Source organism: Oncorhynchus tshawytscha, linkage group LG15, assembly GCF_018296145.1.
Source record: "Oncorhynchus tshawytscha isolate Ot180627B linkage group LG15, Otsh_v2.0, whole genome shotgun sequence".
Lineage (NCBI taxonomy): Eukaryota > Metazoa > Chordata > Actinopteri > Salmoniformes > Salmonidae > Oncorhynchus > Oncorhynchus tshawytscha.
In genome coordinates this window covers 5,974,695-5,995,373 of record NC_056443.1, presented here as the reverse complement: position 1 = coordinate 5,995,373, position 20,679 = coordinate 5,974,695, and the positions used below count along the sequence as shown (strand labels likewise).

The following is a 20,679-nucleotide window of genomic DNA, read 5'->3' as shown; positions in this document are numbered from 1 at the left end:
TGTTGTTGATCCTCTGTATTTTCAAGTATTGCCGTGGCAGCATCATGTTAAGAGTATGCTTGTCATTAGCAGGGACTGGGGAGTTTATACAAAAGGGCTATGTTGTATCTTGACTCTTCGGATTAACTTTAGACTCGGGAATGGGGACTGAGACTGATACATCGTTTTAGATGCAACGAGTGTTTTATTGAAAAGTGATGTGTCTTACATTACTTCAGGGAGTCCCTTTAACAACCGACTTCAATACCCATAATGCTTAGCATTAGAACTACGGCTTCAGAAACCCACATAGTACATAAATAGTTAGTCCCAATATATAAAATACAGTATTTCCTCCCCCTTAAATGGCATGTCCACTTTAACATAAGCAAACTAAACTTTCTCTTACTTGTGAGAGAGGGTAGACTGCCTCAACATCCCTCTAAACCCAAAGATAAGTATTATGCCCCTTGCTTCCAGGGTTAGCACTATGTGTAACATTCAGGAGGTTTTCTTTCTCTAGGTGGGTTGCGACATAACCCGGGATCAGGCTCAGTCACAGGCTGGTGTAGCCTCTGTTGGCGGCAGTGAAGAAGAAGCTGGTGCGGTTGCTGACTTGTTCTGGTGGTGTGTCAGCTCGTTTGTGAAGGTGCCTCTGCTTCAGGGATTGAAGCTGCAGGTTCTCGTGGGAGCAACTGGTTAACATGTCTCTGCCAGGTCTGGTTGTCTTGGGTGCAGACTGTATGAGGCAGGCCAAGTCTTTTGAGAACAGTTGCGGGTGGCCACCTTTCTGTAGTGGTGTAGTTGCGTGTGAGGACTGGATCTTCAACAGTGAACTGTCTGTCTTTATACCATTTAGCTGGCTGGTTGACTTGGTCTTGCTGCTTGTTTTACACCACCGTTTTGGTGGGCATTTATTTTCATGAGCAGATAAGCAGGGGACGTTCCAGTTGTTGCATGAGGGGTATTACAATACTGTAGTGGTGCTTCACTTCTGGACGCCTTGAGTGCATGTTTGTCTGAACCCTTCACTCTTCAAGTCTATGAGTGGATGGATGATAAGGACTTGAGAGGATGTGTTTGATTCCATTGCTCTGGAGGAAATTTCCATCTCCTTGGAAACAAAAGATTGCCATTGTCCGTGACTATCTGCTCAGGCAGTCCGAGACTTCCAAACATCTCCAAACAGGTAGGTGATCCCGAAGATAAGATAATAAGGGAATTTCAGTCCTTGACGTGAAAGCAATGGGCTTCTCCTGCAGATGTGCTGTCAGACACGACGGCCCGAACTCCATATAGGGAAGCGTTGCAGGCCAGTGGAATTGGCAAGAACGGGTCAAAGTGAGTCAACACCTTTTCAATCAGTGCTGCCTTTCTTGAAAGTAGTGTCACACTCCTTTGTAAACAACCAGGATTTGCTCTCTCAGCTGCAGGATGAACTCGTCGTAGTCATTCAGGACGCCAAGGAAAGGCCGCAGCTGGCCGACTTTCTCGGGAGTAGGAGGATCTACAATGACTGTCACTTTCGATGGGGCTGTGTGGAGACCGCCAGCATCAATCAAATGGCCTAAGGACTCCACTGCATGCTTGAAAAAGTTGCACTTCTCTCTGTGCAAACACGTAAGCCTTACTCTTCAAGTCGATTTAGCAGATGCTCCTATCCAGAGCAACTAGGGTTAAGTGCCTTGCTCAAGGGTACATCGGCAGATTTTTCACTTAGTGGGCTTGGGGATTCAAACCTGCAACCTTTCGGTTACTGGTCCAACACTGTTAACCACTAAGCTACCTTCCGCCCTACCTGCCACCCTTTTAAAGGTTCAGCAGTTGCTCCTCGCCATCCTTTTCTGTGATGAGGATTTCATCAAGGTAAAAATATGACCTAGGGTGGTCGCTCAGGACCTGATCCATGGACCTCTGGAACAAGGCAGATGCCAACGTGATTCCAAAAGGCAAGTGGCGGTATCAGTAGAGTCCCATGTGGGTAGTGATGGTGAGGTACTTTCGTGACTCTTCATCTACATGCAGCTGCAGGAAGACTTTGTTGAGATCAATCTTGCTGTATTGCTTTCCACCAGCCTACCTTGTGTGTAGTTCCTCAACAATTGGAGGAAGCGGGTATTGTTCCACCATCAGTACAGGATTAATGTTCACCTTTATCTCCACACAGGGGAATGGAGCCAGTTCATCCTTAAAAACAGCTGCATGTCGATTCAGCACAGCTGACAACCCTGTTTCTTCAACTGTCACCGATTCACCTTCGCCCAGTCCAGACAAATCTTTTCAAACCATGGTCGGCATATCAGCTGTTGTAAAGCCTCCTTTTACAGACAGAAGTAACATGCCTACTAGGGAGACCTAACAGTAAAGAAACTGGGTCCAATTCTAGATCAACCCCTAGGATCTTTTCAATTTCTTGCAGAACAACAGACCAGTATCTTTGTATTTTGGTACATGACCATAAACAATGTGTTAGGGTGCCTGTATCAGTTTTCATTTAAGACACTGAGGGGAAGAGGAAGTGGGGCTAAAAGCATGTCTGCGATTTGGGGATATATGCAATCTGTGTATTATTCTTAAATGGATTGCTCTAGTACGGTTACATATAGATATTGTTTTTGCATATCTCCAAATGTCGTCCCACGTCTCTTCGTCAATAGTAACAGACAATTCTTTCTCCCACACTTGTTTCACCCTCTGTGTGTTGACAGCAGAAAAGGACCTTAAAGTATCATAAAACAGACTTACAGACATTTTCCTTTGTGGGAAAAAAGCATTCTTTCAATGACAGACACATCAGGGTTACCAATTAAGGTGGTGCTCTTCAGAATATAATGTCTTACTTGTAGGAAGCGGAAAAAGTCCTGCTTTGGGAGTCGATATTTCTCGACCATCTGCTCAAATGACAACAAAATCTTATCAGCAAATAAGTCATTTAGCCTGCGTATGCCCTTATTAAGCCATAAGTTAAAGCCAGCATCCAGCAATCCTGGACTGAAATCTGGGTTGTTAAGAATTGGGGTAAGAGCAGAGGTTAGTTTGGACCTTCCCAGGAAGCGTTGAACTGACCTCCATACTTTGAGTGTGTTAAGTGTAACGGGATTATTGCAGTGATCTTCTACAGACTTGAAACTTCTGAAAAATAAAAGATCCTGTAAGGGGTATTTTGAAAGAGAAGTCTCAATGTCTAACCAAATAGAGGAGTCATCATTTGTGATCCAGTCAGAAATATAACAAAGGTGGGCACACCATTGATAGAACCTGATATTGGGCAGGTCCAAGCCGCCCATAGAACTTGGCAGCTGCAATATTGCCATCTTAAGTCTTGGCTTGCGTTTACTCCATATAAAGGAACTTAGCCATCAAATTTACATCCTTTATTACCTTATTGGAGAGTAATACTGGGATCATTTTGATTGGGTAAAGTAGTCTAGGTAAAATGTTCATTTTCAAGAGGGATATTCTACCCAACCAAGAAATCGGGAGAGAGTTCCAGCGCTCCAGATCCTGTCTTATTGTATCAAACAAGGGAACAAAATTGGCTTTGTACATTAGCTGGAATTTAGGAGTTACAAATATACCCAGATACATGAAACCTGAGGGAGACCATTTTAAAGGGAAGGGGGGAGAAGTATTAGGTACAGAGTGTAGGCTACCAAGTGGCATAGCCTCTGACTTAGTAAGGTTAATCTTGTAGCCTGAGAATTTGCTGAATAATTCAATAATATTAATAAGAGAGATGTAATTGAAGTCTCGGGACTAGAGATGAATATCAGGACATCATCAGCATACAAGCTTATTTTATGGTGAACATCACCAATGAGCAGCCCCTGTATAGCAGGCGTTACCCTGATGGCCTCGGCCAGTGGTTCCATAACGAGTGCAAAGAGGAGGGGGGATAAAGGACAGCCCTGTCTGGTACCTCTGTGTATAGAGAAGCTATTTGACCGTAGCCCATTAGTAAGGACAGCAGCCTGAGGATCATCATATAAAACTTTCACCCATTTTATAAAGTTGTCCCCCAGACCAAATTTATTTAGAGCAAATAATAGGTAAGACCACTCCACACGATCAAATGCTTTCTCAGCATCTAGGGAGAGCACAAGACCATCCACAGCACTTTGTTGGTAGGCTTGAATTACATTAAGAAGCCGCCTGACGTTGTTGCATGACTTACGGCCCCTAATGATGCCAGTTTGGTCTCCTTTTCACAATTAGTGGCAGTGAGTCCTCTAATCCTGTGGCTAGAATTTTAGAAAGCTATTTTCTATCCACATTCAGAAGGGAAATTGGTCTGTACGAGGAACAAGACTCTGGACATTTTCCCTTTTTGAGAATAAGTGAAATGTTTGCCTCTCTCACCGTTTGAGGGAGTTGGTCATTTGAAAATGAGTGGTTAAACATATCACGCAATGGCTCAAGGATCAGGCCATGGAACTCTTTATAGAACTCACTACAAAACCCGTCTGGTCCTGGGGCCTTACCATTTTGCAGATTCTTAATTGCGAACATTATCTCTTCCTTGGTAATAGGGGCATTAAGGAGGGACCTCTGCTCTTCGGAGATAGTAGGGAGCTCAATCTTACAAAATAAGTTCTCCATTAATTTGGGTGCATCCTTTGGCAGTTCTGAGGCATAAAGGTTTGTATAAAATTTCTTAAATGAGTCACTTATCAATTTATTTTCATATAAATGATTACCATCAGAATCAGTAATAGTAGCAATTGACTGAGAGTCAGCCCTCTTTTTAGCTAGGTATGCCAAATACTTTTCTGGCTTATCGCCATGTTCATATAGCTTTTGCCTGACAAATCTCATTTTCTTTTCAGCGTCCTGTGTTAGGAGAGAGTCTAACGTTGATCTAATGACTGATATTTCCTTTAATAGGGCAGGAGTGGGCGTTTTAATGTAGTCCTTCTCTTTAGTTCCTAATTCACCCTCTAACATTTTTTGCTTTTCCCGCTTTTTCCGTCTCTTAGTAGCTGTGTATGACATAATCAGACCCCTGGCATACGCTTTACAGGTCTCCCAAAGGATCGAGGGGTTATCTGTTGATTGAGAGTTAATAGAGAAAAATGCTTTAAACTCTGTTATAAAATATGATGTGAATGTATGGTCTTTAAGAATGGTTGTGTTCAACCTCCAATGTCTTGACCGATTGAATGCCCCGTTGAGTTTTATGTCCAGGATCACCTCAGCATCATCAGATATGACTATGCTTCCTATCCTAGCGGATAAAACAGGCTGCAAAGACGTCCTGGGCATAAAAAAATAATCTATTCTAGTCTGACATCCATGAGGTGCAGAGAAAAAAGTGAACTCTCTGTTGGAGGGATGGAAAGCTCTCCAGACATCCGCATACCCCAGATCATCACAAATAACTTTAAGTGACTTAGCTTGAGGAGAGAGTGAAGCTATACCGCTGGGAAACCTATCAATAAGGGGGTTCAACAAGCAGTTAAAATCTCCTCCAACCACTGCAGTGTCTGAGTTTAATTCTGAAAAGCCTAGAAATGCCTTAGTGAGGAAATCAGGGGGGTGAGCAGGGGGGAAGTAAATATTCATTATGGAAATGTTCTGCCCTTGTAAAGTACCATTAATTATAACAAAGCGACCAAATTTATCTTTCACACATTTCAAGACCTTAAGTGGTAAGTTCTTTTTCACCAGAATTGCTACACCTCTACTTCTGGATGTAAATGATGAGAAAAACACTTGACCAAACCCTCCTTGTTGTAATTTCAGGTGCTCCTTATCATCCAAATGAGTTTCTTGCAACAGGGCAATATCAATATTTTCTTTTTCAAAAAGACAGTACTTTCTTCCTTTTAATGGGGTTATGGCTCCCTCTAATGTTCCACGTACATACACGCAGTCTGTTATCTGCCATTGTATCTTGACCATTCAATATCCAGACTGGATCCTACTGTAAAAGTGGGGTGGTACCTTTTTCCATGTGTTGAACTCTCCTCTATCTCACTGAGCATAAACAAAAATATGAACCCTGAACTCGAACTATACTAAACCCCAAAATTAAACATGTAAAAATCCAAAAGGGGTTTTCCCACTAGCTAACATGCAGGGGATTTCAACTCTCCAATGTAGACTCTTAAGTCCGCATTGCCGCTCAATAGCCTCATCCTTTATATATATGGAAAAGAAAATCAATAGAAGAAGATTGAGGCTCTTCCACCTAAAACCAAGCCTGGGCACCAATATGGATTCACACATATCTCAGCCTGAGCTATAGCGGCTATTACTTTAGCAAGAAAAATAATAAAGATACGAATATTACTGAGCCAGAGTACGTGAGGACTCACACCACTGTTTCATGATCAGATTCAACCAAAAATAAACAAAGTTATTCAATGCTGTGGAGGTGCAGCTTAAAGTTATTTACCCGAGAGAGTCAATAAACGCAGCAGCCTCTTCAGGTGTGTAGAGCTTTTTAGGTGATCCGTTGACCATAATCTTCAATGTGGCCGGGTACAACAGTGCGTAGTCCATCTTCATTCTCCTGAGTCGAGCCTTCGCCTCATCAAACGCTTTGCGTCTTCGTACAACCGCTGTGGAATAATCATTGAAGAATGAGACCTTTGGACCTTTATGTTGACTACCATCAGAGCCGATGTTTCTAGCCGCATCCATGATGCGCTGCTTGTCGGTGAAGTTGTGGAACTTTATAACCACTGGCCGTGGGCGCTGATTGGGACCGGGTATCGGTGTTTGAGAGCGAAGGGCTCTGTCCAGCTTCACACGACCAGCCTTAGTGTCCATTTATAGGTAGCCAGGGATCCATTCCTCAAAGAATTTTACTGAACGTGTCCCTTCAGAATTTTCCGGGAGTCCCACAACACGAATATTGCATCTGCGTCCTCGATTATCCAAGTCGTCAATCTGCTCCGCCATTTCGCGCACCTGTTTCTCAAGTGCTTTTATCTTAGCGTCCATAGATGTAGTTGAAGTTTCCACTGCAGCAATTCTTCCTTCCGCCTCAACAACACGTTTCACAACGCTCTGTATTTCAGCTGAATGGCCTGCTATTGCTTCCAAGACCGTTCTTATCTTAGCATCGATCACTTTAGTAATGTTATCAGTCATCTTTTGAATCATCAGGTCCATTGGGCCTGGATCCGCAATGGTGTTAGCTTCGCTAACGTTAGCTAGCTCCTCATGCACATCCACAGGGGTGGTGGTTTTGGTCGACTTCTTAGTAGTTCTATTGGGCATGTTGTCGGAGATTTTTGCGAAATAGTCGTCAAGACTCATTATATGGTAACTTATTTAGCCAATTCTACCACTTTTTCAAGCTAGGAGATTAATGTAAGAATATAAATTTACGAATGCCACGAGAGCTCGCTGAAACACCGTGTTCTCTCTACGGCGCCATTTTGTCCCCCCAAGGTATTTATTTTAATAAATTTGCAAAAACATGTTTTTGCTTTGTCATTATGGGGTATTGTGTGTAGATTGATGAGAAATTTAAAAAATATATACATTTTAGAATAAGGCTGTAATGTAACAATATTTGGAAAAGTTTAAGGGGTCTGAAAACTTTCCAAATGCACTGTATTAATCTTGAACAGGATTATTTATTTTGGATGCAATCTGAATAGAACTGATGGAAAGAGAGAAAGATTGGGAGAGAGTGCATTGATTTGAAGCAACAATATAGGAGTTTTAAAACTCTGCAACTGCAATAAAAAAAACATTTTAGAATTAAAAAATAAGGTGATCCCCGAAAGTCAGATGGAGATGTGTAATTAGACGCGCAGTATGTCTTTATATTACTGTAGCATAGACTATGCTGCAGGAAATATAGGTCTACCTGCCACAATGAAAAAAGTTACCATGATGAGATGATGGGTCTACATGGCTGTCGGTCCCCAGCCTGAGTGTTGATGATTCTTCATGCAGTGACCAGAGAGAAGGCTGTAGAGAATACAGATTTAGACATTGCACATCATTTAACAGTTCCATTTCACATCATGATGTTTATATAAATAATTTACTATTTTTTAAAAAGGAGTGGTTTTGGGGAGTAAATATCAATGACTTGGTTCCAGCCATTCAACCCCAGTCTAAGGCTATTAACACCCTCTTAAGCCTTAGCCCCACCCCATCTCTTTAAGGATTCACATGTGAGGTCATGTGAATCCTGAGTAAGGTCGGGAAAGGGGGATACCTAGTCAGTTGTACAACTGAATGCCTTCAACTGAAATGTGTCTTCCGCATTTAACCCAACCCTTCTGAATTAGAGAGGTGTGGGGGTTGCCTTACTCAACATCCACGTCTACGGCGCCCGGGGAACCTTGGGTTAACTGCCTTGCTCAGGGGCAGAAAGACAGGTTTTTACCTTGTCGGCTTGGGAATTCAATCCAGCAACCTTTCGGTCACTGGCCCAATGCTCTAAACACTTGGCTACCTGCTGCCCGAGGTAGCCTATTATTATTTACCAGTTTCTCACAAAAGGGAGTGGTTACTGAAGCGTCATTTCAACCACACAATATAACTGAATAAAATAAAACATATTTTTTACATTTCTACCTGGAATTTTCAACGCAATTGCAACGTATACATAGTTTTGATGATTATGTTGTAATCAGATGATTGATGTAGCAACCTGTTAGTCAGGTTAAGTCAATGTATTTGAGTTAAAGTTTTACCCTAATTTCAATGTTTACAACGCTGGTTGAAATGAGATGGACAGTACTGGTTGATTACTTTTTTCAAATCCAATGTGTTTTCCACTTTGATTCCACATCATAATACGTTGACAAATGACGTTGAAACAACGTTGATTCAACCAGTGTGTGCTCAATAGGTAGCGACTGTATCTAGAGTTTCATTTAACATAAGAGGAACTTTATTGTCCCCAAATTGAAATACCCTACAGTGCTGATTTTTTATTGAATCAATGGGAATTAGTGATATTATGATGAGTACTAACAGACAATGTGGCATTTACCTGGTTTGAGATGATTCAGACTTCCAGGCCCTGTTTCCTTCCTGGAGAGCTCATTTGCATACCCATGCCAAATACGTTGGGTGTTGAACAGTAGGGCATTCAGAATTCTTTCATCCACTTCAGTGCCCACCTCGTCTGCGTAAGTACGCATGTTTGATGTATCTCATAATAGCCTAGTTAATCATAGTTGATATATTTTTCAGGACAAAAGGCTATAAAGTTACAAGGTAAACATTCATGGGCCAAAGGCAAATATAAGTGACTGCGCTTCTATGCACTTTTCCTCAGAAATGCGCACTGTGTTTTATGCATTATCTATATGACAATTTGCTAATTGTCACATCGACCCAAACTCCAGGACCAGAGACAGTGAGTGATTGACAGCCTAGGGGAGGCGAGTGACGAGAAACTCACATCCACTGAGTGCCAGCCAGCCAGGATGGTGCACCTCAGCTACAGTATAATGGGAATATTTAAGATGACTGAAGTTCATATTTAATTTAGAATGATCAACACAATGTTTAGCATATTTGAAGTTTGTGTAAAAAACGTGATTTCCAGTGTTCGGTTTGTAACACTTGGGTTGATGGTCACGAGACTAGAGGCTGTATGTTATGGATTAAACTCATAACTGCTGATAAGGTTGACGCCAGACTGGAGGTACAAGGACAGAGGATACACTGATTATTATTATATTGTGTGAAACAATGTGATTCTGTAGCAGCTGACAAAACCACTGCCTTCTGATTTGACTTCCTACAAGCCTATCGGACTGGTGTTTACAGAACATTTGTACGCTGATTAGGATATAAGGGTGTTCTCAGAGAAGGCCAGTTAGACATTTTCTCTGCTTCTATCCTGGAGGTTTCTCCCTGTTGCAACTTGTAATAAACCAAAAATATTTTTGATTGACTATCCTCGACTGCTTTTCTCCTTTGTTCAATTCATTTTACATCACCCCTCCCTCCTTTCAGGCGAACCTGAATCTCAGTGAGAGAGTGAGAGAGTGAGAGAGGAAGGCCATCCTGTCTGTATCCCCAGGCTGAGCACTCACACGCAGAGGGATGATGAGGCTAGGCTGGGTTCGAGGGCTGGCCCCGTTGTTGGCCATGGCTGCTGGAATACTCTACATCACATCCATTAAGCGGGAGGTTCATTCTCATGGGGAGAGACTGCAGGGGGCCCATCAGAATGAATCGGCCAGGGGCCAGGACATCCTCGAGAGGCTGGAGAAGATGGAGGCTCACATCGAGAAGCTGTGTAAGTCTCAATCTCCTTCATTTACCTCTGACTTACCTGGAAGGGAATTGGCAGTAGCTCTGTCCACGTACTGTACCTGGACTGCAGTCTGCCACTGTTCTAGATAGTAGGGCAGATTTAGAGGGGAGGATTTGAGAACACATTAGCATCTAGACCAAACCAACATGTAGAGTTGATCCCAGAAAAAGTTATTTCACACTTCACAGTGATTATTGTAAAAGGGAATTTGCACCCAGTTAATTAAAGGGTTTAAATAAACTAATAAAGGATGAAATAAAATATGCCCATAATAATTTTAGATTGTTCTTTAATCCTGTATACTGTTGCTTGCTGAACAACATTTGTTACATTTTGATCTACCAACTTCTGTGTGCCAAAGTTTACCACATTTACTATAAAAATACAAATATATTTTTTTACATCAGTTACTTCAAGGTAATTCTCCAAGGCAGATCAAACATTGTTAATCACCTTTTTCAAAAACACACATGTAAATAGTGACTGAAGCTCCTAACCAACTGTGCTATTTTGTTTTTCTGTGTTGTTTGTAACTTGTGTTTTTACTTATTTTGTACATAATGTTGCTGCTACCATCTCTTATGACATAAAATAACTTTTGGACATCAGAACAGTGATTACTCACCTCAAACTGAACTAAGATTTTTTTCTGTAACAAGTCTGACTTGAAGGATATACTGCTTTCTCGGGAACGAGACCAAATCCCAGTAATTTGCGTGAAGAAAAGGAGAAAAGGGGGCAGAGGTCAGGCAGCCTTCTGTGAATTTGTAGGAGAGTGAGTAAACCTCCACTACCATCTGTTCTATTGGCCAACGTACAATCATTGGAAAACAAAATGGATGATATACTATCAAGACTATCCTAACAACCGACGTTAAAAACTGTAATATCTTATGTTTCCTCAAGTCGTGGCTGAACGACGACACGGATAATGTAGAGCTGGCGGGATTTTCCATGCATCGGCAGGACAGAGAACCTACGTCTGGTAAAACGAGGGGCAGCGGTGTGTGTCTTTTTGTCAATAAATGCTGGTGACAGATGTCACCAGGTAGAGAACCTTATGATAAGCTGTAGACCACACTAAGAGAGTTCTCATTATTCATAACCGTCTGTTTACCACCACAAACCGATGCTGACACTAAGACCGCACTCAACGAGCAGTATAAGGCCCATAAGAAAACTAGAAAATCCTCATCCAGAAGCGGAGCTCCTAGTGGCTGGGGACTTTAATGCAGGCAAACTTAAATCCGTTTTACCCAATTTCTACCAGCATGTCACATGTGCAACCAGAGGAAAATAACTTACCTTTACTCCACACACAGAGCCGCATACAAAGCTCTCCCTCACCCTCCATTTGGCAAATCTGACCATAATTATATCCTCTTGATTCCTGTTTACAAGCAAAAACTAAAGCAGGAATTACCAGTGACTTGCTCAATACGGAAGTGATCAGATGACGCACATGCTACAGTACAGGACTGTTTTGCGAGCACAGACTGGATTATGTTCCGGGATTCGTCCAATAGCATTGAGGAGTATACCACCTCAGACATAGGCTTCATCAATAAGTGCATTGACGACGTCGTACCCACAGTGACTGTACGTTCATATCCCAACCAGAAGCCATGGATTAAAGGCAACATCTGCATCGAGCTAAAGGCTAGAGTTGCCGCTTTCAAGGAGCGGGACATTAATAAGATGAACCATGAAACAGGCAAAGCGTCTATATAGGATTAAGATTGAATCCTACTACACCAGCTCTGATGCTCGTCAGATGTGGCAGGGCTTGAAAACTATTACGGACTACAAAGGGAAACCCAGCCGTGAGCTGCCCAGTGACGCGAGCCTACAAGACAAGCTAAATGCCTTTTATAATCGACTCACGTCGGTAGCCATGAAGGCTGGTCATGGCTAACATCAACAGCACCATCCCGTATACCCTAGACCCAATATAATTCCACACTGCCCTTTCCCATCTGGACAAAAGGAATACCTTTTTTTACCAGCTTCTACCCCCAAGCCATAAGACTGCTGAACAATTAATCAAATGGCCACCAGGACTATTTACATTGACCCCCCATTTGTTTTTACACTGCTGCTACTCACTGTTTATTATCTATGCATAGTCACTTTACCCCTACCTACATGTACAAATTACCTTGACTGACCTATACCCCCGCACATTCACTCACTATTTTATTGTGTTACTTTTGATTATTTTTTACTTTCGTTTATTTCGTAAATATTTTCTTAATTAACTCGCTTGTAAGTAAGCATTTCATAGTAAGGTTGTACCTGTTGTATTCATACCTGTTGTATTCGGCGCATGTGACAAATAAAGTTTGATTTGATTTGATTTTAAATGAGATCCTGCTCTGTTTGTATCAAAAGGAGTGTTGATTCTGGCAGTCATAACACATTTATTACAGTGTGATGAACAGCTGTCATGTGTGTCCACAGTGAATACAATCAACGACGGGAGCAGTCTGAAAGAGGGGCAGGCTGTGAAGGCTCCCGAGGTCAAGAAGGAGAGGAAGGTGGTGAAGAAGGTGTACCCCAACTCAGCTCTGTTTACAAGCTGGGGTGATGAGCTCTCAGAGGAGGAGCAGAAAGAGGCAGAGGGGCTGTTTCAGATGTATGGATACAACGCCTTCCTGAGTGACAGACTACCCCTGAACAGGGAAATCCCTGATACTCGCGATCCTAAGTAAATCATTTTCCTCATCTCTCCGCCACCTCAATACAGCAAATGATGGATCCGCTGAAAACTTCTGAATTCTAACCACAGTCTGTTGCATTGCGGCCATCCGAGGTCAATTCCATCTCCAGCACTGTGAATTCAATTTGAGCAATTGTGACCTTAGAACTAGAAGGTTCTACCTGTAAAAAGATGATTCTAAGATAACTGGATCCTAAGCAATTTTTATCATGTATTCTTTTAAACTCAACAACATGGATTGGGGTTTTAGAGTACTATATTGGTAGAAAACATTGAACAGAAGAAGACTATGTCAATAAATACATTTTGACAGAAATGCAGATAGAACCTTATAACTCAAAGCTCTCGCAATGACATTGAAGTTGACAAGTGAAGCAACAGCTTTGGTGAAGTGAATAAATTATATGACGTGGACCAAATGTGTTTGTTGTGCCTGTTAGGTGTGCTAAGCACCAGTATCCCCATGACTTGCCCACCATCAGCGTGGTGTTGATCTACTTGGACGAGGCCCTGTCAATCATCAAGAAAGCCGTCCGCAGCATCATAGACAAGACCCCCCGACACCTGCTTAAAGACATTATACTGGTGGATGACCACAGCTCCAATGGTTTGCCTAATTGGTCAATTGGTCTCTGCATAGAAACATTTGAAATTACATTTGTTAACATTTAGATTGAACATATGTGTGGCTTTCAACTTCCCTTAGGTTCCACTGATTTGCAAGTGTGTGCTTTCACAGAGGATCTAAAGCAGAAGTTGGATGCATACATCAGCTTCAGCCATGAAGAGCGTCCCGGCCTGGTGAAGAGAGTGAGACACTCAGAGCAGCTCGGTCTCACACAGGCCCGCCTCTCAGGGTAGAGGGAAGCTACAGGAGATGTGGTGGCCATCTTGGATGCCCACATAGAGGTCCATGTGGAATGGTAGTCTAAATGAAATATCTCAGTGAGATGTTTTGAATTCCCCCCCCCCCAACATGGTGTTTTGACTGTGTTTGTGTGAACAGGGCGGAGCCTCTGTTAGCTCGGATAAAGGAGGACCGCACGTTGGTGTTGACACCGGTGTTTGACAAAGTCCAATTCGATGACTTGACAGTCACACGTTATGTGCCTGCTGCAGATGCCTTTGACTGGGCCCTGTGGTGTATGTATGAGTCCTTCAGACCTGAGTGGTATGCCTTGAAAGACTAGTTACAGCCAGGAAAGTGAGTTGTTCGTGATTTCATCATCGGATGATAATCCAGTTTCACAAATCTGTTTGAATAGATGATAAGGAAAGCACAGCATTGGGAGGAAAATCATACCAAATATTTACACCTGGATTATTATTTTGCGTTATATATTCATTAAATGAATGTCACTTCTCCCAATGTGGAAATGACCATGATTTTTACTGTATGTTTGTCAGGAGCCCCTCCATTATGGGCATACTAGTGGTTGATCGCCTGTTCTTTGGGGAAATTGGTGCTCTGGATGGTGGTATGAAGATCTATGGAGGGGAAAATGTTGAACTGGGTATCCGGGTAAGCCCCTCTGCTACAGTTTCTAAATGAATGTTTGAAATCAAAGCAGACTTGTGTTTGCAGAATTACTTTTTGTTCTTGAGTCATTCAGTTTGAACAAACCAATCTACATCCAGACACTTCAGTCCATATCTATAAACTCTTCCTTCTCTCTTGGTGTTTGGTGTGTCGAGGTGTGGCTATGTGGTGGAAGTGTCGAGGTCATACCTTGTTCTAAAATAGCCCACATCGAGAGGGCCCATAAACCCTATCTCCCTGACCTGAGCATTACAATGAAGAGGAATGCTCTGAGAGTGGCTGAGGTCTGGATGGATGACTACAAACATAATGTCAACATTGCCTGGAACATCCCACTGAAGGTACAGTACACAACAAACCAATCAAACAGTAGGTTTTGTTCAGCTGTTCCTATAGAATAGCAATGATTGCTGTTTTGCATGCCTTGTGTTTGAAAATAAGTTAACTAGACAAGTCAATATTATTTAAAAAATGGTCTATTACTCAATGCCATAATAAAGATCATCAGATCCATGTAAAATGATGGCAGTAAGCAAAAGTGGATAATAGGTGGATTGCTCACATGGCCTGTGTTTTTGATTTGAAAATCGTCTTTCTCACCACAGGATCACGGCATAGACATTGGGGATGTTTCAGAGAGGAAGAAGTTGAGAAAGAGACTGAACTGCAAACCCTTCCAGTGGTATCTGGATAACGTGTATCCCATGTTAGACCCCCTGGGTGACTTGCTTAGTTATTGAGCTGTGAGTGATGCTAAAATGTTACAGTTGTTCTGGAACTTTTTCCTCACGAACTGTGTTTAGTGGCATGCATGGCATCCTTTTTTCAATAGGATGCAGGGTCATAAATCAGGATAGGAATCTGCTCTGTTATAACTGTTTAATCTCTGTCCATAAAATCAACAGCTGGTCGATGACCAGAAGACGGATCTCTGTATAGATCAAGGCCCAGTTCCGGGGAACACACCTATTTTATATGGATGCCATTATTTTGGTCCACAGGTTTGTAGAAACATTGCTTAATATCTTAGAATTTAACTACATGTATAATATGGTTCATCCCATGGCAGACTTGGTATTCAATCCATGCCACAATGCAAAGTACTGTCAATACCACAGACTCAGAAAAGCCTAAATATCTATACTCTCTGTCCAGAGCTTTTATTATCGAGCCAGTGGGGAGATCTACATTGGAGGCATCAAGTCTCACAAGTACAACAGTAATCGCTGTCTGGTGGACACTGGCACTCGATCCCCAGGACTGTATGAGTGCAAGGTGGCCCAGCAGAAGAGATTCCACATGCTCTGGGAATTTCAACAGGTAAGCACTTCAACATGATTTAGGGAAGTTGATGCTTAAAAATTGTTGGAAACAAAGGAGATGTGTTTGACTTTTTTTATTATTGTGATGCTGTACAGTAGAATGTTTGCTGTGTTTTATAGGGAAAAGCCATCCAGAACAGACAGACAAAGAGATGTCTGGAGATTGCCCCAGGGGAGGACACTTACTACCAGCTCATCATTCAGGAGTGCAGTGGGCAGCACTGGAACATACAGAATCTGATTAAAGACTTCTAATACACTGAGATAATTAGGCCTACCAGAGACAATACAAGTGGGAAGGGGTTATTTACCACATACGACTGGTAAAAGTCCACTTGAACATCCCTCCAACTGGTAATTACTAGTGGGAAACTCGTCTATCATCCCTGAGCTCCGACTTCTCCCACATGCTGACCTCTGACATCATCTACTAAGGAAATTACTTTTTTAACAGCATTTTCAGCAGTTCAATGCAACAAAACATTATTTACAAAAATCTATCTATAAATATGTTTTTGAACACTATAATTTAACAAACATGATAGCTGAACTCATAGCTTATGGTTGGCAACTTGTTGGCCATTAGCCAATCGGCTTTTCTCAAATAGTTCAAAGCACGTGAATGCATCCAACTAGTATTTATGTTTTCACAACTGGTAATTACCACCTTCCCACTTTGTTATGAACACATCACTATCATCATTCTTTGAAAATCCTATCTTAGTCAGCAGTGAGATGACTGTGATCTTAGTGAGCTGTTGGTTGTATACAGTGGCGACGCGTCATTCAGGGCAGGTGTTTTGTGCCCCCCCTGTTTAGCCAAAAAATATAACATATACAGTACCAGTCAAAGTGTCACGGCTTCTATGAGTAGTGGGTGGAGAAGTTAGGCGCAGAGAGCAGGGTAGTTCACAAGATGTGGATTTTTATTTTCCAAAAACCCAGAGAGACGGTCACGCCACACACACAAGGGCGCGTAAAGACCCAGTCCAAACAACAGGACGAAACTGACCGGAAAAATAAATACCACAAAATAATCACACACCATAAACAGAAAAACAAGCCCGCACAAAAGCCGGCGGGCCTACTGGGTTTAAATAGCCCACAATCAAAACCTAAACACAAAACAGGTGCAACTAATCAGACACAACTAAATGAAACAGGAAAGGGGATCGGTGTCTGCTAGTAGGCCGGCGACGACGACCGCCGAGTGCCGCCCGAACAGGAAGAGGCACCATCTTCGGGGGATTCGTGACACAAAGTTTGGACACACCTACTCTTTCAAGGGTTTTTCTTTATTTTTTATATTTTCTACATTCTAGAATAATAGTGAAGACATCAAAACTATGAAATAACACATGGAATCGTTTAGTAAACAAAAAAGTGTTGGAACAAATCAAAATATATCTTATATTTGAGATTCTTCAAAGTAGCCACCCTTTGCCTTGATGACAGCTTTGCACACTCTTGGCATTCTCTAAGATAGAAAATCATTCCAGGTGAAGCTAACAGTCTTGATGGATTTCCCACATACGCTGAGCACTTGTTGGCTACTTTTCCATCACTCTGCGGTCCAACTCATCCCAAACCATCTCAATTGGGTTGAGGTCAGGTCATTGTGAAGGCTAGGTCATCTGATGCAGCCCTCCATCACTCTCCTTCTTGGTCAAATAGCCCTTACACAGCCTGGAGGTGTGTTGGGTCATTGGTCCTGTTTAAAAATAAATGAAAGTCCCACTAAGTGCAAACCAGATGGGATGACGTATCGCTGCAGAATGCTATGGTAGCCATGCTGGTTAAGTGTGCCTTAAATTCAAAATAAATCACAGACAGTGTCACAAGCAAAGCACCCCCCACCATCACACCTCCTCCTCCATGCTTCACAGTGGGAACTACACATGCGGAGATCATCCGTTCACCTACTCTGCGTCTCACAAAGACATGATGGTTTGAACCATCATTGGACTCATCAGACCAAAGCACAGATTTCCACTGGTCTAATATCCATTGCTCATGTTTATTGGTCAAAGCAAATCTCTTCTTATTATTGGTGTCCTTTTTTGGTGGTTTTGTTGCAGCAGTTCGACCATGAAGGTCCAATTCACACAGTCTCCTCTGAACACTTGATGTTGTGTAGTGAAGAATTTATTTGGGCTGCAATCTGTGGTGCAGTTATGAATTTATCCTCTGCACCCGAGGTAACTCTGGGTCTTCCTTTCCTGTGGTGGTCCTCTTGAGAGCCAGTTTCATCATAGAGGTTGATCATTTTTGTGACTGCACTTGAAGAAACTTTCAAAGTTCTTGAAATGTTCCGTATTGACTGACCATCATGTCTTCATGTAATGATGTCCTGTCATTTCTCTTTGTTTATTTTAGCTTGTCTTGCCATAATATGGACTTGGTCTTTTATTAAATAGGGCTATCTTCTGTATACCACCCCTATCTCGTCACCACACAACTGATTGGTTCAAATGCATTAAGAAATAAATAATTCCACAAATGAACTTTTAACAAGGCACATCTGTTAATTGAAATGCATTCCAGGTGACTACCTCATGATGCTGGTTGAGAGAATACCAAGAGTGTGCAAAGCTGTCATTAAGGCAAAGGGTGGCTACTTTGAAGAATCTAAAATATTTGGATTTGTTTAACACTTTTTTTGTTACTACATGATTCCATATGTGTTATTTCATAGTTGTGATGTCTTCACTATTATTCTACAATGTAGAAAATAGTAAAAATAAAGAAAAACTCTTGAATGAGTAGGAATGTCCAAACTTGACTGGTACTGTATATATATATATTTTTGTGCCTGTTTTGCATGTTATTTTGGCATTAATACGTGTCACATATCAGTTGGCAAACAATGTAAAAAAATATATATACATGTATATTGAGTTAATAAAGCTGCATACAAACATGGTCTCTTTTTTGCTTTCTTGATTAAGGCAGCTCCAAAATGCAGGTGTTTCAGCCTAGATCAGTGCTTTCTGTGGTGGTAGGGCAGCCAGCAGAAAAACAGTGCTTCGGGATTGGTAATGTTCTCTAGTTGTGCCGTGATTGTCTCAGTGTTCTGTCACTCATTTGGACACTATGTCACCGCAAAATCTATGGGGACAGAAAATTCAATCCACTTTGGTGCTGCCATAGAGTTACATTAGAGGCGCCCATCCAAGAAGTCTCAAGGTCATTGGTCACAGATAAAATGACGTCAAATCACGTTACATCTACAGTAGCTTTGATGGGACTGATCATGTCAACATCATACTTTCAAAATCTTAGCTAGCAAGCTAGCAGTCATCACCATGAATCAAGTCTGTAACCTACTGTCAAATCCTTTTCAATCCTTGTCATGTGAAGTAAAATGAGATATAAAACATCTCTGTGCGCATCAGCCATTGGACATAAACATTACACAACACGTCGCAAATTCAACAATGAGTGGTTTGGAAGGACACAGTGCTATCGTTGCAAAGCAATCACTATTTTGCTACCCCTGCCTGCTATTCAGTGGAGAGGGTGTGCGGTCCAAGTCTAGGTTTAAGGATTTAAAATAAATTAAACGTGGCTCAGCTATACACCACAGATAGACGAGCCATCGACCTCCACAACCAACAAACAGAGGAGAATAGGTAGGTGCTTGCCAGAATTATAGCATTCATTAAATTGTGTGGCAATTGTGAGATAGCACTGTGGGGCCATGACGAGTTGGCCAACACCTTGAACCCAGGCGTTTTCAGGTGTATTTTTGAGATGCGTGAAGGAGATTACAGGCAATTAAGGCACTATGACGACCAACCAATTTTTAAGGGCACATCAGGCATGATCCAATACTAACTTTTGGATTGTATGTATGACGTGTACAGAGAAGCTATAGCTAAGGAGGTGTCTGAGACTCCTTTTGCGTCTGTACAAACAGACGAGACCACTGACATCTCCTGTAAATCACAGATGGTAATAGTGCTGTGCTATATGTTACCAGACAACAGTGTGTGTGAGAGGTTTTGTAGAGTACAAAACTGGTGTTGGCCTCTCCAACACCATCAAACAAATCAAATCAAATCAAATCAAATCAATCAAATCAAATCAAATCCTAGCGCAACTGAATGTCAAGGAGAAGCTGTTTGCACAAACCTACAACAGGGCAGCGGTGATGAGTGGTAATGTACAAACGCTACTGAAGGATTTCTTTCCGATCACAGAACTCCAGTGTGTTACCAAGCTATGACCTGTGGGCAACCAGGTTGAAGTTGAAAAGGGAGCTGTTCACTGCCTACCGGCATCCTGAGCTGCACACTGGAAACACAGCCCTTCTTTATTGAAATCAATCTATGGGAACCACCTGCAGATGGTCTTTCTTCTCAAAATCCCCATCACAAGTCAGGGAGAAACCTTTCCCCCCTTAAATGGATAAAAACCTTCATACACAACTCCGTAGGCTAGAGAAGGTTAAATGCATTGGCCATGCTGTCAATCCAGCATGACTTCATCCAGAGAATGACAGACTTTGATGACATCAACGTTTACCTTTATTGTGGCAATTGTGATCGAATCAATGCAATATTAGCCATTAGCAACATATCGAAACAAAACAAACAATGCAAAATATTTTTTCGTAGGCAGAACGCACCAGAGTAGGATTCTATTGCATTGACACACACTACTCAGCCTCTATGCTACACAGACCGGTGCGGCATAAACAAATCTGAGCTGCAGTATACATGCAAATAGACCATTGCCATATGGATCTGTGCCATTTACTTTGAACTGGACTGTATTTACAGCGTGAGCGGTCATGTGTAGATTTTGAGATCACAACAAGAGCTGCATGTAGCCAAATGTGCATACTTTGTTCATATCCTTTGCTAGTTATTGA

General features: G+C 41.9%; 1 pseudogene; it reads left to right on the top strand.

Annotated features, from left to right (window-relative positions):
- The first annotated feature begins 7,487 nt into the window (after positions 1-7,487).
- LOC112215011 lies at positions 7,488-16,903 on the top strand (annotated as a pseudogene).
- Positions 16,904-20,679: the final 3,776 nt, after the last annotated feature.